This window comes from Fukomys damarensis, unplaced genomic scaffold (genome assembly GCF_012274545.1).
Source record: "Fukomys damarensis isolate Sample0158 unplaced genomic scaffold, DMR_v1.0_HiC HiC_scaffold_5, whole genome shotgun sequence".
NCBI lineage: Eukaryota > Metazoa > Chordata > Mammalia > Rodentia > Bathyergidae > Fukomys > Fukomys damarensis.
The window spans coordinates 56,603,454-56,611,559 of record NW_022900917.1 but is presented as its reverse complement, the minus strand read 5'-3'; the positions used below and the strand labels follow the sequence as shown (position 1 = coordinate 56,611,559).

At 37.6% G+C, this 8,106-nt stretch overlaps 1 pseudogene; it reads right to left on the bottom strand.

The window, feature by feature from the left end:
* Nucleotides 1-353: 353 nt before the first annotated feature.
* On the bottom strand, nt 354-7,676 carry LOC104872856 (annotated as a pseudogene).
* Between the last annotated feature and the right edge of the window lie 430 nt (nt 7,677-8,106).

The following is an 8,106-nucleotide window of genomic DNA, read 5'->3' as shown; positions in this document are numbered from 1 at the left end:
CCATCACAACTATTTCATCTCTGGCTCAGTCTCTCATTGACATGCTTGGTATAACTGCTCTGTAATCAAGTGAAACATCTCATTTCTTGACTGCCATTCTCAATAGAAGATTAACCCTCATGTGATTTCCATTATAAAAGGCCTTTCCTGCCTTGTGTGGAAGCATCAGCTTGGTCCAGTGTTGGCAGAGACTGGTGTTTCTACCCCACGGCCCCAGCCTGTCCCAGGTTTAGATTTGCAACTCTCTAGACCAACATGCTGAGACGAGTTCACTGCTCTCAGCCAATTGTTGGAGGACTCCGCTATCCACAACATCAAATACAGGACCTAATGAAATGACACACACTGCTGGATCACTGTCTCCTCCCACCAGTCTTAAAGATTAGATCTGCATTAGATGCTCCCTTTGGATTTTGGTAACAAGGCTGCCAGTCAGGATTGGTGTTTGCTGGATCTGGGCTCTGGGCAATTTCTTGTTAATCTTCTTGTTCTTGCTGTTCATTGATATCTAGTGTGAGTTTTTTATTCTCATTCTCTTTTCTTGTTCTGCCTGTTGCTAGTTCCAATTATTCACAGCAAGTTGGGACAACATGGGCACATTGAGGATCTTAAACTGCTGTTTGTTTCCTTTTCTCATTAGCATGACAAATGGCATCATGTCTGCAGACTTTGCCTCTCCTTCTCCAATGCCAAGAGGAGGCCTTTTCCTCAGCTGGCTTTTGAGATGTAAAGGAGTAGCAACATCAAGCTGGTGCAGCTTAACAGATTTGCCACTTCATTGCTGTAGATTTTCTAGCATCATTTTATCCAGAGCTTGAATGAAGTCCTAATCTACACAAGGTACATGCGTTAATCCACCTTCTTTAGTCATTTCCTCAGTATTCTTTTTATCAGTTTCATTTTCCTTGTTGGAATCTGTAAGGTAATCTGTTTTCTTCTCTTCCTTTTCTTCTCCCTCATCATCATCATCATCAGAACGCTCCTTTTTTTCTCGCTCATTTACTTCACTTTCATTTCCAGACAGTTCTTCTGTTTCTACTCCCTCTTCCTCCTCTTCTTCACCTTCATTTTCATCTTCAAGATTTTCTCCTTTTGTCATCGAATCTTTTGACTCTGTCATTTACTAGGCCTAGCTTTATTAAGCATTCTCATTCTAGTTCATGCACCTGCCTGATGGATTCATCCAAAGAATTACAGTTTCCATAAGTCACATATGGGTAAATACCAAATAGTTTCTCTGGTGTGAAAAACTATAATAGTGCATACGATCCTAATGAGATAATTGACAATGTGAAATAGGAAGAAAAGGTGTAGGGAAAGTGGGAAGGGTAGGGGAAAGGTAATAAGGGAAAAGAAAAAAACATGAGAAAATGAAAAAATGGAAATAAAGTATTTGTAAATAGGGAAGGGAGGAGGGGATGAAGGGAGGGCAGGGATAAAGGGAAAAGTGAGAACCAAGACCTGTCATGTAAAGGTACAAGATCCCAGTAATGAATGTAATTGTACTGTATATCTAAAATGTACCAATAAACTCAATAAAAGAAAAAAAAACTGAACAAAGTAAATGAATAGTGAGTTCTGAAAATGATAGTTGATTCCACCATTTGGTAATTACATAGCTCTCCTAAGAATTTATCAAGGCTGATACATCTCGGATTAAGTTTAGATAGATTGACCTCTAATCTCAATCTAATATCTTCTAAAACTCCATCTACAACGTGGATCCCCACATCCTCTTGGTAGAGCACTAGTCCTGCTAAAAGGTTGGCTACACAATGAATACTATTGTATGTCACATTCCAGATGTTTATCGTACAACAAATAACGGTCTTTCACTTCTTGGTCCTGCCAGGGCAACTTTTGCATTTGTTTCAAATCCTTTTCAGTAGTGACCTTAGAGAGATCCTTATACAAAAGTTTCCAGACACCTTCCTGGAGGGGAGGACATTTTATTTCACTGTCTTTTTAGCTGGAGGTGGGTTTCAGTAGTAATAAACACTTTCCACCACTGTGAGGTATCTTGCATCCAGATTCATTGCTTTCTCATTTGCTCCAAAAGTACACTGGTCCTCAGGTGTGATTCTGGAGATCTAAAAAGAAACTGTCCACATATCTCCAGTACAGTACACACCACTTTAATATGATGAGAAAAGTCTGAGAGAAGCATCTTTATACAATGGAGCATATCATTTTCTGTAAACATCTTAAACTTAGTTCTCCAATTAACAGTTTTATTCTTTGTTTCAGCATTGATCTGGTCTTTTTTTCATATATGAAATCTGAATTCCCCTTCAGCATGGAACAAAGACCCCTGCTACATGACACATGTAGGGATTCAGTGTAACAACTAATCCAAACTCTGTAGCAAATCCAACAATTGTCTAGGAACTATGAAGACAGATCATACCACCTTCTTCCTATTTGCTTTTGTGTTCATGTTCATGCAAAAATCCATTGCTGCCTTGTCTATCAGATCTTGGTTGACACAGTTGGACAAGTGCTGGAGGAAAGCATCCAGTGCTGGTTTCTTCATCCTCTTGTTCTTGTTCATCAAGAAGCTTCTTTGTAATATCTTCAGCATCATCTCCACCTTCTAACTCCAAGGTATCATCATTAATTTCTAGGTTTTCCAACTCAAGTTGCAAATAATCAGGATTTGATACCCCCTTATTATCCTTAGGTTCCTTGTCCTCCTTGGAATCATCTTTGATACACTCTTTGTCCTGAAAGTTTTTTTCATTGTCTTTGAACAAGATGGTTGGAATGAAAGCTTTTGAATCAATGTGTCTCATAAAAATTCCAAGCATCTTCATCTTCCCATATATCACTTTCCAAGTCATAATCTCCAGGATACCAGGTGTGAATGTATCAATGCCAGGCCCATGCTCTTCTGGTGTTGGCTTATTCTGAGAAAGATCTGGCATATTTTCTTCTAAAAGTTCTGCAAAAGATTGAGAAATTGCCAGCAACTTTTGATAAGACATAGTAAATTCTTCATATTGGTTATGTCCATCTTTACTTAGTTCCCCTTTCGAATGTAGAATGCTTCTGTTTTGCCTCTCAGTATTCTAGAGCTCTCTGTGGTCTCTTTTCTGATGTTTGGTCAAAGACATAAAGTATTCTTTCAAAAGATTCTGGAAAGGTTGTTTTTTCTCTGGACTAATCACCTCCCTAGGGGGAAAACTCAAATTAAACTTCTCTGTAGCACTCTTTATTCTCCTTGGTATAAGACCAGCAATGTCATCTCCACAATGGTGACAGAAACTAATCACCACAGAAACATGAGTGTGGGATTCTCGATCATCATTAATATTTTTTAGCTGTTCATAGATTAAGGAAAGATCTTCCTTGTCAGTGAAAATCCTAACTATTATCAAGTCTTCAATGAAACACAAAATCAGTTCTTAGCTTGGTAATGTTAGGAGTTTCCTCCTCTTTCTTTGCTTCAAAATGTTTTTCTAGACCATAAGAAGTGAGGGGGCAAAGTCAGCACAATGCTGGTGAGAGAGAGAGAGAACACAGTTGCACAGCACAGTTCACAACAGAGATTTTCAGTTTGGCTTCTACAATGGAAGCTACGGCCTCTGCAATGTATTTGCTAAAATTTAGGCCATTAAAATCATAGGACAAGGAGTCTTTCTGTTGTTCTGTAATAGTTTTTAGTTTCTTGATAAAAGCAGTATTTTTATTCAAATGAGTACAGGTGGTTAAAGAAATTCTCCTATGTTTATTGGTACAATCAAGGTATACAATACAGTTACATTCATTATTGGAATCCAGTACCTTTACATGATAGGTCTTGATTCTCATTTTTTCCCCTTGTCCCTGCCCTCCCTTCACCCCCTCCTCCCATCCCCATTTACAAACACGTTGTTTCCATTTTTTCATTTTCTCATATTTTTTTCCTCTCCCTTATTACCTTCCCCCACCCTTCCCACTTTTCCCACACCTTTAGCCCTTTACTTCCCATTTCACATTATTAATTATCTTATTAGTATCCTGTGTACTATTATAGTTTTTCACACCAGAGAAACTATTCAATATTTCAGTTAAAGAAATCTCTGTATGAACATTAAAAATAGGGAATCCTAAAATAAAACTAAAAAGGAAAGTAAAAGAGAAAAGGCAATGATGTAAGATTAATTCTTGAGATGAAAATGGTCCCTGAACATATTTAAATTGCTTCTTGCTCTTGTAGTCTTATCTTATTCTTTTTTTTTCATTTAGAGAATACTTTATTAGTTTCTGTAATCAAACACATGTACATATGACCTTACATATTTAATGCAGTGTGTTATCCCTGTACAAATGGAAAAAATAGTAAAAGTTAAAATTAAAAAAGTTTAACATTTCTAGACCAATATGGCTATCAATTTCTGCACAATGCCAACTCAACACAGTAAATTGGGATAACTTTTTCCAAAGTTGACAACACAGTTAAAGTTTCCAAAAATTCAAAATTCAAAATGCCAACTCAACACAGTAAATTGGGATAACTTTTTCCAAAGTTGACAGCACAGTTAAAGTTTCCAAAAATTCAAATTTTATATATATGTATATATATACATATATATGTATTTATATTTATATAAAAAGACCAATGATAGCAATATGTTATGCATCAATAGCAGCAACAGATTTTCCATGTTCTGCAGTCATCTGAACAAAATTATAGACATTCAGCACATTCCATTAAAAAAACAAAAATAAAAAACAAAGAAAAGAATAATATCCAGAAAACAGCAAAGTTCTGTTGCTGTTGTGATACCTGGCACCATTTTTTTTTTAGAATTTTAATCATCATCTGGAAAGAGAACATTCTAGAGTAATATCATTAAATGTAGCTCTGATAAAGCATGGTCCCTATTATGTATCATAAAGCAGGTACAAGATATTTTACATTCAGAGAGGTATGATACAGTACCGTCCTACATCAATAATACTAGATTCAGTTTTGGTTTGAAATTTGCTTTGTCTGCAAATAAGATTGCTACCCCTGTTTTTTTCTGGGCTCCTGTCACATGGAGAATTGTTTTCTATCTTTTCACTTTCAGTCTATGGGCTTCTTTTTGCACTAGGTGTGTTTCTTGTATACAACATATTGTTGGATTTTGCTTCTTATTCTATTTTGCCAGTCTATTTCTCTTGATTGGTGAGTTGAGGCCATTGACATTGCTGGTTATAACTGATATGTACTGACTTATTGTTGACATGTCTTTGTCATTTTGTTGAGTCTTTTTACTTTTTCTCCTTCTCCTTTTAGTTTCTTGCCTTGCCTATTTGATTTGCTCTGTTGGGCCTCATGGTGTTGTTACCTTTGTTGTCTTTTTCTAGGATCTTGTTTAGAATTGCTTGTAGTGCTGGTTTGGTATTCATGTAGTTTCTCAGGTGTTCTTTGTAATGGAAGTATCTTATTTCCCCATCCATTTTGAAAGAGAGTTTTGCTGGATAAATCAGTCTTGGTTGTAGATTTTTCTCTTTTAGTACTTGAAATACCTCACTCCAGGCTCTCCTTGCCCTAAAGGTTTGTGTTGAAAAGTCTGCTGTGATTCTGATGGGCTTTCCTTTGTATGTGATTTGTTTCTTTTCTCTTACTGCTTGTAGTATTTTGTTCTTCTGTTGGGTTTCTGGGATCTTGATTATTATATGTCTAGGTGTAGATTTTTTTTTTTTTTGATTGTGGCTAGTTGGGGTCCTGTATGGCTCACTTATCTGAATGTCAAATTCTTCTCCTCTGTTTGGGAAGTTTTCTGTCATTAATTCTGTGAACAGCTTTTTAAAGTAATTTGTATTTTCTCCTGCTACTTCATGTATTCCTATCAGTCTTATGTTATTCTTCTTTGCATCATCTAGGAGTTGTTGGATTTATTTCTCATGACACCCTACTGTTTTTTAGAGACTTCTCTTTTCATGGTCACTGACTGCAATTTTATCTTCTATATCTGAGAGTCTATCTTCGCATTCTTTTATTCTGTTGCATACACTTTCAATGGAGTGTTTAATCTCCTGGATATCTGTTTGAATCTTTTTTATGGATTCCATTTCTCTCCTATGTTGGGTGTTTATTGTTTCCATTTCTTTCTTATGCTGGGCCTTCATGGCTTCTATCATGGTCCTGAGCTCATCTATGTTTTTGTCAGTTTCTGCTCTAGAGTCTCAAATCACAACTTTCATTTTGCTTACCACCTCTATGGTTATCTGGGAAATTATTTCTGTTTTGAATTTCTCTAGAGGCTGATTGATCTGTTTTGTTACTTCCTGTGCTTTGAGTTCAGGGTGTCCTGGTGGTTCACTGTTGGCCTTTTCATCCTCATTTGCCATACTGTTTGCCATTGGTGAACTGGAAGTCTGTCTTTGTGCCTTGCTTAAGTGTTTTCTCATTTTTATTTTTGTTGTTGGACTGTCCTTGGTTTAACCTCTGGGTTATCACCCACATCTTCCTGATATAGTTGTGCCCTAGCTTCTGGGTCTCTAATGACCCACAGACATTCTCATCTTCATAACATCAGAGAAAGCAGCTCATCAAATTAACCACAATCCTTTATCTCAACTGATGCAATCAGCGACACATTATGATGAAGCACCACTTGGAAACTGACCACCTGTGGTAGTCACTAGTCTATCACCCTTAAACCATGTAAATTAAATTGAAATCAAGAAGCTGTCCAGAACATGTCTGCAGTGAACAAACTTTTCATTGTAGTATATTTACCATTTAGTGGCTCAGACAGAGGTAGGACACAAGACCCCTGCTCTCAGTTATCTGATGGCTGAACCCCATGACGCAGACTGACCTCTGGCTGCAAGGCCTAGATTGAGTTCCTCAACCTTCTGAATGGTTGAACTCCACACCATTCTAGTACAGGTTTCCCATGCCCTTTCTTTAAAGCGGTTCAAAGTTGGGAACTCAGAAAAATACCCTTGATGACCACCTCTGCCTCTGCAGAGTGGGTCCAAAGACTGGCACAGTCAGGAGGTCTGAGAGTGCATGGCATGGGGGGTGGGAGTTATGGAGATTCAGGGGTGCCTGCATGGCTACCTTTCTGGTGCTGGAGCAATGGCAGCTCAGGCTGGGAGAAGGTGTGGCTCTCCTTCCTGAGGTGGATCAGGGCCCAGGCTCCAAAGTTCCTTTCTTAGTTGATGTCCTTCCCAAGCTTCCAGATGAAGCTGAACCAATCTTTCTTCTCTTTTAACTCAGCAGCTTCCTCTTCTTGCTGATGTTTTGCTTGCTCTTCTTGCTGTTTTCTCTCTTCCTCTTCATGTTTCTTTTTTTCTTCTTTTTCTTTAATTTTTCCTCTGCTTTCACTTTTTTTCTTGTTTTGTCTTCCTTTTTTTCTCTTATCTTCTTCTAGTTTCTTTCTTTCTTTCTTTTTTTTTTTTTTTTTTTTTTTTTTTTTTTTTTTTTTTTTTTTTTTTTTTTTTTGGTACTGGGGATTGAACTCAGGTCCTTGCACTTGCAAGGCAGGCCACCGAACCACTAAGCTAAATCCTGGCCCTAGTTTCTTTCTTTCTTTTCTTTTTGTCTTCAGGGACCTCTTGCTTGGCAGTGACTTTGAGATTGTCTTTTGGTGTTTCCTTGCTGCTAACTGGCTGCTTTTCACTGCAGGCTTTCTCCTTATTGTTTAGCAAAGATTCTTTTCTTCCATACTTTTTGACTTTTTACTCTCACCTGGCATTATGTGACCCAGAATGATCTCGAGCTCCTTGTCAACATTAGCCCCGGGTTTTCCAGCACCAACTCCAGTGCTCCACTTTCCCCTCTCCTTTTCTGACCTATCTCTGATTATAAGTATGACTTTGCCTACAGTTTCAAGTCCCTTGACATGTTTTCCTCCTTTGTACCAGTTTGAAGAAAATCCTATGTCAGAAATGCCAAGCATTTAGTTTATGACTATGCTGGGCGAGTAGATGAAGAATGCTGACTAAACTTACTTTAAATTGATAACCACTAACCTCAAGTGGATTTTGGGTGCTGCCTGACATTCCCACAAAAGGACTTGTCATTCCAGAATTCTCCTCTATGATTATTTTTTCTTTCTTTTCTAAAATCATCAACAGCACCTCCCATCATTTTTCTCAGCTATTGAAGTCTGAGGAAATGGAATC